Here is a 13,617-nt window from a genome sequence, read left to right on the forward strand (position 1 = left end):
TCAATTACTAGTCCTACATTTCTAAGTTCATACATTACTTTATTACTTTCAAATTCAATTACGACAGCAATTGGTTTCCACGACACCTTTTAATATTCTTCATCTGAAAAAAGAGTAAATCTAATCTAAATTTCTACTTAGCTTTAGGTTGTAGACTTAAATTGATTCAAATAATCAAATTTTTTATTCGAAACCATGGAAACAACTCAAATTTAAATTAATATAACACACTTCTGAATTGTCCAAATATAAAGTTAGCTGCTGCAGCAATATAGCTCAAAGCAATTAATATATTTTTTATGTTATTATTAAAGTACTTACTTCTTTTTTATATTAAACGTATTAATTTAAGTTGCAAATTCACGTATATATGAGGCTCCAAGATGCAAAAACAGATAAATGCTTATATTATATGTTATGTTTGGTTGTTATAATTAAAAATAAATATTGAAAATTAAATTTTTTGGTTGATATTTTATTCATGCAAGAAGGATAAATACAAAAAGAGCCGTCACTCGTTATTTTGTGGCGAGTATCACGCTGGAAATTGAAAAAATTGATGCCGAATTTTTTCTGAGAGGGACATTTTTAATTGTCTCGCATTTATCCATGCCGTGTAGGCCCCTTGTGCAACTGTGATTTTTGGAAAGAGAATTAAAGAAATTAATTAAATACAGTCGAAAAATAAACATCTCGCCCAAAAAAAAGTAGCGACTACCTCTCAGTATACATCGAGTAAATGCCAAAAAAATAACGAGTGACGGCTCTTATTGTATTTATCCTCTTTGATTCATGTGGCTGCTCCAGGTAAAGTAAATCGGCAGGTAAAATTCAAGTTATATGGCGGTTATATAAATGGTAAAACCGCAGTAAACTTTATTGTCAAAAGACTCGAAAATGTAGAGTGAAATGACTGAAGAAATGACCGCCATTTGACGAGCATTGTGCCGTGTGTGAGCAGAATAGTGCTATGCTCACATCATGGTTCAACCAAAGAGGATAAATACAATAAGAGCCGTCACTCGTTATTTTTTAGGCATTTACTCGGTGTATACTGAGAGGTAGTCGCTACGTTTTTTTGGGCGAGATGTTTATAAATGTCTTCTATACATTTTCGTGGGGTATTTGTGTTTATTTTTCCGACTGTATTTAATTAACTTATTTAATTCTCTTTCCAAAAATCTCAGTTGCACAAGGGGCCTACACGGCATGGATAAATGCGAGACAATTAAAAATGTCCCTCTCATAAAACATTCGGCATAAATTTTTTCAATTTCCAGCGAGATACTCGCCACAAAATAACGAGTGACGGCTCTTGTTGTATTTATCCTCTTTCGTTCAACTATATACAGGTTGGCTCATCTGTAAAGCAACAAAATATGTCTGTTCAAATTGTCAAAATCTGTGTAGTGGTGTTGGTGCGAATGGTATGGAATGGAAACATAAAACTTAACAGTTTTTGTATGTGTAAGTAAAATGTTGCCAATGTGTTGGTTTCATTTTGAGTTTGCCATCTCTTTTTGACAATACCTTCGACCATGCAATGACATAAATAAAATCAGCTGATGAGATGAGCCAACCTGTACATAATTGAACCATGGCTCACATCCTATAAGTGGGAGCGGAATTGACGATCACATTAATAGGAACGAAACGGAAAATTTGGTCACAAATGTTCATCACGCCCATGCAAACCTGACTATGAATATAACCACTGCGGAAAGTCACAATGACCGCAAAAGGACTAGTCAAATGACGTGGAGCGTTTTTGCAGGGCTCCGTCTTCTAGGGTTGTTATAGGCGAATTTTTTTCCATATACCTATATGACACTACTTTATTTTCTCTGTATTTTCTCTTATATTTTTTCTAGCCCTCCCTCCTAATACGGTTTCAGTACTGGTGTAAGTGTGTAAACTATATTTCAAAAAACTAACGAAATACAACCTAGTTCATTAAAAACAAACGAGTCAGTTTGTATTTCAATATGTTTTTTTTTGACATTAGGCCTTTATATTTTTTGTGACACATTAAAATTTTGTTTTAAGTTGGGAAATTCTGTGCGTAAAAACGCAATTAATATCAACTTTCTTATGAAAAAGTGAACTAGAAAAAGTGAACTATCAGAGACCGAAATATTTTTCCTGTGATTTGTATTGTTTTAATTGTAAAAAATGTTAATGAAAAAATAAAATTTAAAACATAAACAAAAACAATGGAAACTCACTAATTTTGGGGGAATAGTGGTCTCTTTTTCTCATGGTAGAAATTGCTTTTGTATTTTGAAGTAAAGCTTCGTCAGTTTTTCTCGCTTGGAATCCAAGACAAAATAAAGTAGTGTCATCTGGGTATTATTGAAACCAATCTTTTAAGATTTTTATTTGTGGGCCCGACCTCGGCCGGATTGGATTATAAGAGTACGCTTACACAGCCACCGATTTTCATCGCCCGATGCCGGTCGTAATTTGTACCGATCACCGAATTGTTGTCGGCCGTTGTCCTTTTTGACTGCCGCTAAATTCGCGCGTGTTCAATTTTATCGTCCGATAAATTGCGTGCATTTACTGTGAAAAATTAATTATTTGTGCGATGGACTGAAAAATTAATTAATTGTGTGCAAAACAGGGGCCCTTTATGGGATAAGAACATAAAAGCATAAACGCAAGCGTATTTTTGCAAATAAGTAAAATGTAAGAAAGAAAGCTGCCGGCCGATTTCATCAGCTGATAGAAATTTTTCGGGTTATCGGTGGCTATGTAAGCGTACACAGCGAGCCATAGATTTGTTATCGACAAGTTATCGATAACTAGTTGATCACAGGTCTATATTTTTTCGACAATAAATCGATAAGATTGGGATAAAAAATTTACTATTTTTCGATAACAAATCGATTACTTTTTAATATAATACGCATTAAAATGGATGTTGTACCGAAAACACTTCGATAACAGTTGTTGTTGATAACATGTCGATAGCAAACCGATAAAAAACCGATAACAATAACAGTACGATAAAATATTTGCTAACAAATTTCAAAATTGATCTCGAAGTAATACAAAAAAGTCTCCAAATTATATCAAGTGCTGAAGTTATCTAAAATTGATCTTGGCAACAGAGAAAGACCGAAAAAATTCAAAAATAACATACCTCATAGAGAATGCTTTGTTTCGATTTCCTCCATCTCAGGGAATGAAATATATTGTTGTTGCTGTTGTTGTAACAGTGCTTCGCCCCATCCAATCGGTGCGACCGATCACAAATTGTCATCAATATCCTCTAACGGGAGTCCAAGGAAACTTGCTGTTTCAACAGGGGTGGGCCACAATACGGTTAAAGAGATGGTCGGGAGCAATACCAAGCATCAGCCCCTGCCCCCATATTCTCCCCCCTCTTTTCCGGCAGCAATTGTGTTGGTCAGGGAAACAGACTCTTAGTCCCTACCTCCCTTTGCACCGTTTGCCAGCACAGAATATATAAGTTTGCGACATCCGCCAATGCAGCTCCTGCCATGGACGGTGCCACTCTCCTAGATGTTCTGGTCTCCGCGACGTCAACCCCCCGACGGGTTTCATTGCGCCATGTTGCCGGCCGCAATGCCAAATACACCGGGTAACCCAATGCTTACCCAAGGACGTCTAGTCCCAGGGCCACAACAGCAGTCGCGTCCTGGCCTTCCACAACCCAGGCGTAGTCACCCGTCACTTACTCCCAGAGTGGCGACGTATCCCCCTATGCACTTCAGAATTCTGCAGTTAAACTGTAGTGGATTAACTGGGAAGATTACGGAGATAGTCGACTTCGTGAAGCGGTATAACATCCGCATTGCTGCGATTCAAGAGACTAAACTCACAGCAAGATCTGCATTGCAGACCTGTTCTGGGTATAATGTCCAGAGAAAAGATCGCGAGAGCAGAAATGGAGGCGGCCTCGCGTTTATCATACAACACACTGTGCAAATCATATATTTGTTCCCGACATCGACTGCAGGGACAGTGTCTTAGAACGTCAAGGATTATCTGTCTGGTCGGGCGATTCAAACCTAGAGATCATCAACATCTACGTCCCTCCTGCCACCTGTTGCTCAAGTGTATACCGCCCTAATATCAGCGCCGTACTCACTGGAAACAATCGCATTATCTTAAGCGATTTCAATGCCCATCACGATCTATGGCATTCAAACTTGCGGGTGGACAGTAGGGAGATGTTGGCGGATCAAATAGAAGAAACGACTTTCTGCACAATAAACGGAGACGCCCCCACACGTATGGTAGGAAGCTGTCATAGTTCGCCAGATATTTCAATCGTGAGCGCAGAACTCGTAAACTGCGTCAACTGGCAGCCGATGGTAACATTGGCGTCCGACCACCTGCCTATACTTATTTCGCTCGAGCGTTCCGCCGACTTCATCTTCGCAGAAAAACGCACTTTAATTAACTTTAAAAAAGGAAAGTGGGACGAATACAAATCCTTTACAGACAGCCGCTTTGCTGCCCTCCCTATCCCAACTGATGCCCGCCAAGGGAAGCGTGCTTTCCGCAAGGTCATAGAATCCGCCTCGCCTCGTGTCTTTCCAGCCGGTAGAATTCCCGAAATTCGGCCCACTTCCCGGCAGAGGCCGCATGTTTAGCCAGAGAACGTGACTATATAAGACAGCTCGATCCCGGCGACCCTCAAATAAGGGATATAAACCAACGCATCAGATTGTTTGTGGATGAACACAAGCGGGCGAAATGGGGGGACCACCTAAGCGGTTGTAACCTCTCTGCCGGTGTAGGTAAACTTTGGTCCACCGTAAAGTCCCTATCGAATCCGTTTAGGCACAATGCCAAAGTTTCCATCGCCTTTGGCGATAAAGTGCTGTCGGATGCGAAAAAATATGCGAGCGCTTTCTGCCGGCAATATATAATGCATTCTACGGTCGACAAAGATAGGCGGAGGGCCAACAGACACGCACATAAACATAAGCTCAGCGCGTCATCAATTACCATCACTGCCAAAGAGGTTGGGGATGCCATCGGTCATGCTAAACCATCCAAAGCAGTGGGCCCAGACGGCATAGCCATGCCGATGCTTAAAAGCCTAGGGAAAGAGAGTTTAAAATATTTAGCACATGTCTTCAACCTGTCTCTTTCCACCTTTGTCATACATGAAAAATGGAGAATGGCGAAGGTGGTCCCGCTACTGAAGCCTCGGAAACCAGGTAACATAGGAGAGTCATATCGCCCGATATCTCTCCTAACGCTTGAAGCCATTTTGCTCCCCTACTTCAAATTTGCAGCTAGCCTGCCATCAGCATGGCTTCAGAAAACTCCATAGCACCACCACCGCGCTAAATGTCATCAGCATCCAGATAAATTGCGGTGTAAATCAAAACCCCCACCATAGAACAGTGCTCGTAGCGCTAGACCTATCAAACGCTTTTGATACGGTCACCCATGGCACGCTACTGCAAGACCTGGAAGGGTCTACCCTTCCCCCATGTCTTAAAAGGTGGACCGCAAATTACCTGGGTCGTCGGCAGGCATCGGTGCAATTTAGAAATGAAACATCAAAACCAAGAAGAATTAAATAGGGGGTGCCACAGGGTGGTGTCCTATCCCAATTTTGTTTAATTTCTACATATCTAAGCTACCTTCGCCACCAGAAGGAGTTACTATTGTTTCCTACGTCGATTACTGCACAATAATGGCCACAGGCCCAGGGATCGATGAGCTTTGCGACAGAATAAACGGCTACCTCCCTGATATCTCCAGTTTTTTCGCCTCGCGAAACCTGGTATCATCACCGACTAAATCCTCCGCGACCTAATTTACAACATGGACGTCCCAAATGTCAACCATTTTGAACATCCACGTCGATGGCACTACGCTACCGACAGTCCTATACCCAAAAATCTTGGGTGTGACGTTTGATCAGCATTTACATTTTGGTGAGCATGCAGCCCTAATTGTACCGAAAATACAGAGCCGTAATAAAATCCTCAAATCCCTTGCTGGCAGTACTTGGGGAAAAGACAAAGAAACGCTCATTACCACTTAGAAAGCAATTGGCCCGCCGATTGCATGCTACGCGTCCCCTATATGGTCGCCAAGCCTAAAAAAAACCCACTGGAATAAGCTACAGGCCTGCCAAAATACTGCGCTCAGAATCGCCACGGGCTGTCTTCTTATGTCCCCAGAACACCATCTACATAATGAGGAGAGAATACTCCCCATCAGGGAGAGAAATGAGATGCTAACCAAACAGTTCCTGTTGGATACCCAGAAAACTGAGCATTCCAACAGACATCTGATTGATGATCCAACACCGCCTAGGGACTTACGGAGCATTTTTAGGAAATACGGCACCTGAGAAGTCAGCCGTATGAATTGCCAGGAATTGCCCGGTGAATCCAGTACTCACGGAACAGTACCCAAAACTTGCGGAAGAGGCACGCATACTCTCCAGGGAAACGCGAGTCACTCTGGCTCAACTTCGTTCTGGATACTGTAACAGGTTAAACTCTTACATATCCAGAATCAACCCCGACATACAAAATGTATGCCCCGCTTGCAATGTGTCCCCACATGACACCAACCATCTCTGTAATTGTAATGTCGAACCAACGCCTCTAACATCCCCCTCATTATTGTCCACCCCTGTTGAAACAGCAAGTTTCCTTGGACTCCCGTTAGAGGATATTGATGACAATTTGTGATCGGTCGCAAATATTAGGCGGGGCGAAACATTGCTACAACAACAAGATGGTTGATGTCATGTGGGGACAGATTACAAGCAGTACATACATACGTTTTGTATCTCGGGGTTGATTCTGGATAGGTAAGAGTTTAATCTGTTACAGCATCCAGATCGAAGTTGAACTAGAGTGGTCCACGCTTCCCTAGGTAGAGTGCGTGGTAAAAGTCTAGTTGAGGGGTCGACTGCTAATACGCTACCAAAAATATCGAGAGAGGTGTCAAAAGACGCGTATTAATCTCGAGAACAATAATCCGAAGGCGGTAAAAAAAATGTATCCCTGTCCGGAAATATTTGCAGTTGAAGTTGGCGATTTTCATGTGGTTGTTGTTATGCGTACCCACAAAAAAAATTGTGAATCACTGTGGCGGCAGCCACGGTTATACCACACACCCGGGCTTGGCATGGCGTAGCCCAGGGGTATTTTTGATAAGCGCGGCCGAAGGCCGCCAACGCAGAAAGGTGTTCTGCGCAAAAATACTATGGATCCCACCCCCGGTTTCGGAGGTACCCGCGCGTCTTTTTTCGGTTTTTCGTTAATATCTTTTGAACGAGTAAACATTTTTATTTTCCGCCTTCGGATTATTAATACTGATGTCAAGACGCGTCGTTTGACGCCTCTCTCGATATGTTTGGTAGCGTATTAGCAGCCGACCTCTCAACTAGACTATTACCGAGTGCGTTCCTACTTTGCTAGTTTTGGGTATTGATCTTTGAGTACTGGATTATTTATTTATTTTAGCTTCATACAGCTGTATTCTCAGGTGCCGTATTTTCTCATAATGCTTACGGAGATGACGCGCTAAGCCCCTGTGCGGTATATGCTCATCATTCAGATGTCTGTTGGGATACCCAAGTTTCTGGGAGGATAAATACAATAAGAGCGGTCACTCGTTATTTTGTGGCGAGTATTTCGCTGGAAATTGAAAAAATTGATGCCGAATATTTTCTGAGAGGGACATTTTTAATTGTCTCGCATTTATCCATGCCGTTTAGGCCCCTTGTGCAACTATGATTTTTGGAAAGAGATTTAAATTAATAATTAAACACAGTCGGAAAAATAAACACAAATACCCCATGAAAATATATAGAAGACATTTATAAACATCTCGCCCAAAAAAAGTATCGACAACCTCTCAGTATACATCGAGTAAATGCTTAAAAAATAACGAGTGACGGCTCTTATTGTATTTATCCTCTTTGATTATATTCAAGTCTGGCAACTCTGGCTACGTGATTCAAAAGTTTTTTGCTTACGAACTTTAATAAATAATTTCATTGTTTTAAAGTGCATTACACTTAGTAGAAGTGTTCAATATAAATTTTTAAAGAAAGACTTTTGTATAAAATCGTGTAGTTTCATCAATTCGCACTCTCCTTTTGGATTTCCTTCAAATATAGAAAGGTCCTAAATTATATTTTTTGCAATAACAACATTTAGCGCGAAAAAGTTTGCAAATAAGTTGACAAATGTGTCAGGGCGCCACTTGTGTGTGAACCATCTTTCTGCAGCTGATTTAAATTACGGTGACCAGATGTACTTAATATCTCACAAAGTACTCGCAAGTATAAATAGAATAAATTTCTGAGTACGCTGTAATCTACAATCCAGAATGGCGTCTACTGCTCCTCCCTCCGCAAAGCGCCGGCTAAGCAAGCAGGGCTCTCCTGCTCCGAAAGCGGCTAAGTTTGAAGAAGGTGTTACTCTTGCTGCTGTATTCGGCAAATTGAAGGAGTTGGAAGAGAAAGTTCAACAGCACACTGAGCAGTTTTGGCCACTAATTAAAAGTGTTTCGGACCAGCTTGCTGAGGTGGAGAGTAAGCTTACCAAACGTATTGAGGCGGATATAACCTCGCTTGCTGCTACGGTCGCTGACTCGGCCACCCGGATTTCTGTATTGGAAGCTAATGCGCAGAAAACAGAGGAGGATCTTGCGTTAATGAAAGGTCATTTGGAGGATGTATTAGAGAGGAGTGCTGCGCCTGATATTGCGGCGGATGCCGTTGTTTTCGGAATTCCGTTCGGTGAGGGTGAGAACTTAAAAAGTATTTTCAACCAGGTCTGCCTCTCAATTGAGTTTATGGCTCCGCAGATCAGGGATATTTTCCGCACTAAGGCGTCAAGTACTACTGTTGCGTTCACTTAATGCGCCTGTTTTTCAGAAAAAATAAGAGCAAAGATTTTATTAAGCGGATGCTTTTAAACTTTAACTTTATTCGTTGCCTCTGATAAAACTAGACATTTTACACAGTTATTTCAGTATTTATACCTTTTAAGTATGAGCTGATTCTGTCATTAGATCGTACATAAAAATATTCATATATGCGAGTATGTAAAAAAGCATATCATGTATTTGTATGCTATATGCTAAGTAGGAAAGTGAAATTAAAACAAAGAATAAGGAAAATGGGCAAATTAGCAACAATGTAGTTCATGTTAGGTTCACACCGAATTAATTGAAAATGTCGGTGACATCGCCTCGCCTGTAAACGAACTAGTCTCAGTATGTTTACTTCGTATATCGCCGACATCTAGTACTGCAATTTTGACTACGGGTCGATGAAATATACCAGCTGATGTTTTGTCTTTCACGCTTCGAACTTGGCCATCCTTAGCTGACACAACGTCTATTACTCTACCTTTCGGCCAACAATTTCGGGGGAGGTTTTGATCTACTATTATTACGATATCGTCTACACGTACCGGGAGCTGTTTCGCGAACCATTTACTGCGCCGCGATAAGATAGGAATGTATTCTTTAATCCATCTGTTCCAAAAACTTTCATCAAAGTTTTGAGACTGACGCCAACGTTCACGAAGGCTGGAGCTATCGTTGCAAATAGGTTTGTAGCCACTCGACGATCCAATAAGTAGATGGTTGGGAGTAAGTGCCTCGTCATCGTGACTCTCGAGCGATACAAAGGAGAGTGGTCTGGAATTGATAACAAACTCCACTTCACATAAGCATTACGTAGACTCTCGTCGTTGAAACTCGTAGATGGAAAAATATGATACAGTACGTTTTTGACAGATCTCACAAGTCTTTCCCACACACCACCCATAAGGGGTGCACCTAGAGGGTTGAATGTCCATTTTATCGTGTCAAAGGATAGCGTAAGATCCGGGAAGCTGATCTCCTTGAGCTTAGCGCATATACCTTTCTCCGTCGCCTTGAAGTTAATTCCATTGTCTGTGAATATCTCTCTGGGATAGCCCCGTCGTGAAATAAAGTTGCGTATCGCTATTATGCATGAGCTTGTGTCCAAGCTGTATGCTATTTCGATGTGTATGGCACGGATTGTTAGCACGTGAAAATTACACCCCATCTTTCTTCGCGCCTTCTTCCTACGACCACCTGTAGGGACCGAAATAGTCTATGCCGACGTACGTGAACGGCCTCTCGAACGCGGAAAGTCTTGCCGATGGTAGAGCTGCCATTTGTGGGGCTTTCGGCATACTTCTGTTGTTTTGCATAGCTGGCAACATTTACAAAAATTTTTATAGAGAACTCTAAGATGTGGTAAAAGGTATTGTCCGCGTATATGGTTGATAATTTATTCGTCCATTTGGTGGTGAAATTGCTCGTGAGCCGAACGTACGATGAGAAATGTGACGTAGTTAGAAGCAGACATGACAATAGCGTATTTTCGGTTATTCAAGTTTCCCGCGCGACTCCTACTCCTGATTATACCTGTCTCGTCCAAGTAGACATCCAGAGAATATAATTTGCTCGACCTTTACAAAGGTTTCCCGTCCAGCAAAAAGGTTATCTCCTCGTTGAAATCTGTTTGAGCATACTTAATGAGAAAATACTGAGCTTTTTGGATCATTTCGAAGTCAATAGCTGAATTTGTTCTTTTATATGATATTTTTAATGTAGCTTTTGTATATAGAGCATGAAGGTCGCTACTGCTCTATACAAGCGTCTCCAGTTAGAAAAGTATTTAACGTTCAGCTTAATATTTCGTAATGGTATAATTTCAATTTGTAAACAATAGTGTCTAAGATCCTTTAAGTCATCATCATTTGAGTTTACGTCGGTGAAATGCAGCCAGTTCTTCTGCTCTAACGCTAAAAACTCCGGCCCTTCAAACCATGGCTTGTAGGCCGTAGCAGTAGGGCTAGTTGTCTTAGTAGCCAAGTCGGCGGGATTCGACTTCGAGGGTACCCACCTCCATTGGTCTGTATTTGATGTCTCGAGTATCTCATCAACCCTATGCATAACGTATTGATGGAAGTTTCTGGGATCCATCCGGATCCACCGCAATACCCTTTTCGAATCGGTCCACCAATGCATAGACGATATGCCAATTCGTTGCACACTGGCTACCGTAGAGGTCAGTCGGGTGCCGACAACCGCTGCCTGTAATTCCAGCCTCGGGATTGACAATGGCTTGAGGGGTGCGACTTTGGATTTGACCGCTGCTAGAGTGACAGAGACATCGTTGCCCTTTTGTATTCTTAAATAGCAAACAGCTGCATACGCGTTTTCTCCTGCATCGACGAAAGTGTGCAGTTGTACATCGTCTGCCCCTTTAAGCAATGAGGAATAACAGCGAGGAATTTGTACAGCAGTTATAAGTTGCACCATAGTTTTCCAATGGCACCATTTGTCGTAGACTTTGTCATATAGAAGATCGTCCCAGGCAATACCGGATCGCCACACATCTTGGAGGAGAATTTTCAACCCTACAGTGTAGCAGTTGACGACCTCAAAGGATCGAAAATAGACATTAGCGCCTGGAGAACATCCCTTTTTGTAGGCGCCAAGTTTTATTTATGACATCGCGACGAAGTCTCGTAAACCTGTAAATATACTTAAAATTGTCACTAGTTGGATGCCAAAATATACCCAGTTTCTTTGTAGTAGACGCCCACTCTTCTACCTCGTGTACCGATAAGGGGTCATCCGTCAATTTATCCAGCAAGGGTTTGGAATTTGAGGACCAACCGCGAATATCGAAGCCAGCCGCGCGGTGTATATCCTTAACCTGCGTAACCAATTTAAGAGCGGATTGTTCGATGTCTTCGCTGTCAATGAAATCGTCGACTTAATGATTTTTCTTTATGGATTCCGCTGCCCGTGGAAATTCATCCATGAATGTATCTGCATTTTTATCACGTACGAAATGAGCTATGCAAGGAGCGCAGTTGAGACCAAATGTCAGCGCTTGCATAACATACACGCTAGGATGTTTCGGATCGTCCCCGTCATCGTGCCACACAAATCGCTGAGCGTGCATATCCGTTTCTCGAACCTTTATGCGGTGAAACATTTCGGCAATATCTCCACATACAGCAACTCTACCGACCCTAAACGCTAGCAAGATTTGCACAAGTGGGTTCAGCAGATCAGGACCAGTTAAGAGAAAGTCGTTTAGTGATTCTCCATTAGTTTTCGCAGCAGCGTGCCAAACCATACGAATTTTACCAGGTTTATTGGAGTTTGTAACGACGAATGTTGTACCACGCTTTGTTTCTGGGAATTTCAATCTCGGCTGTCGATAGCTTCTTCGCGTACCCCTTGCTAAGTTGTTAATCTGCTGTTGCATGATAGATCGCAGGGTAGGATCTTTAGCGAATTTCTTTTCTAAGCACATCAGACTTCGTATTGCATTTGTATAAATGTCAAGAATTTATATCTCGCCACAACAACCCAATCTCGTAACAATCGGCGAGTTGCTGGCACGTGCTGCTTTAGCATCATCCTTTGAAAGGATCTCCTTTGAGAAGAAATCCTTCACTATTTCATGCAGGTGATCGTATTTCAGTTGGCAGTCACACGTGTGTACATTCAGATGAAATTTGTAGTTTTGGTTTCTCTCACACCCCTGCAGTGTCCACCCCAAACGCATCTTGGAGGCTATTGGCTGACACCAGGCACCTTCTTTAACTTTAAGCGGTATGGCCAACTTCCAATTATCAGCACCAATAAGTACCGACGGTTTTATGTTATTGTACGATTCGATGGGAAGCCCTCTAAGGTACTGATATTTCGATTGCATATCAGTTGTGTTAAGCGACTGTACTGGGAGATCAAGGTTATCTACCGTGCGTACATTTTCCAGTGTGAATTTATGGTTGAGGCTCCTACCCGAAATATCTATGGACGCCTTTTCAGAGTTTTCTTCGATGCGAGTGGTATTACCAGTCTAACGCAAACATAGAGTTCCCTTTTCGCCTTTTACGCCAAGTTTGTTAAACACTTCCCTTTCTATAAGAGTCACTGACGAGCCTTCGTCTAAAAATGCGTGAACATCGTTCACTCTATTGCCTGAATACAAACGAACAGGCAAAATTCTAAAAAGGGGAAGCGAGTCCTCGTGGCTACTGTTGTGAGTGTTAACTTGTTCAATTGATGCCTCTGCGTATTTGTGTAGTAGAGGGTGGTGTTTTGTAGTGCAGTCCTCTTTTCCACACGCTTTGTTTATGAAACATTTGCGTCTATGCGAGCCAAGACATTGCCGACAAAGATTGTTGGCTTTAACTACTTCCCATTTACGTGGTAAAGCAAACCTTTTAAATACTTCACACTGGGGCAATTTATGGTCCTAGCCTTTACATATGCAACATTGTTTGTTAGCTGTATTATAAGATACTAACTTCGACTGTTTTGCACTACTTTCAATTGTATGGGTGTTAACCGTGGCATTGATCTTACCTGGTGCCAAGTTGACAACTGTGTTAGCCGCTTCTGCTAAACTGAATATCCAGTCACTAAATTGCTTCACGATCGGAATAGTATTATCTTTTTGATGGTTCATCTTATGAGTATTGGAGAGTTCATCGACGAATTCCTTAACTAATAGTGGATTATGGGGATGCATATGCATCTGGCAACTTTCCATAGTATTGCAAATATTTCTGACACAAAGCACGAAAT

Source organism: Eurosta solidaginis, chromosome 5 (genome assembly GCF_040869045.1).
Source record: "Eurosta solidaginis isolate ZX-2024a chromosome 5, ASM4086904v1, whole genome shotgun sequence".
NCBI classification, from domain to species: domain Eukaryota; kingdom Metazoa; phylum Arthropoda; class Insecta; order Diptera; family Tephritidae; genus Eurosta; species Eurosta solidaginis.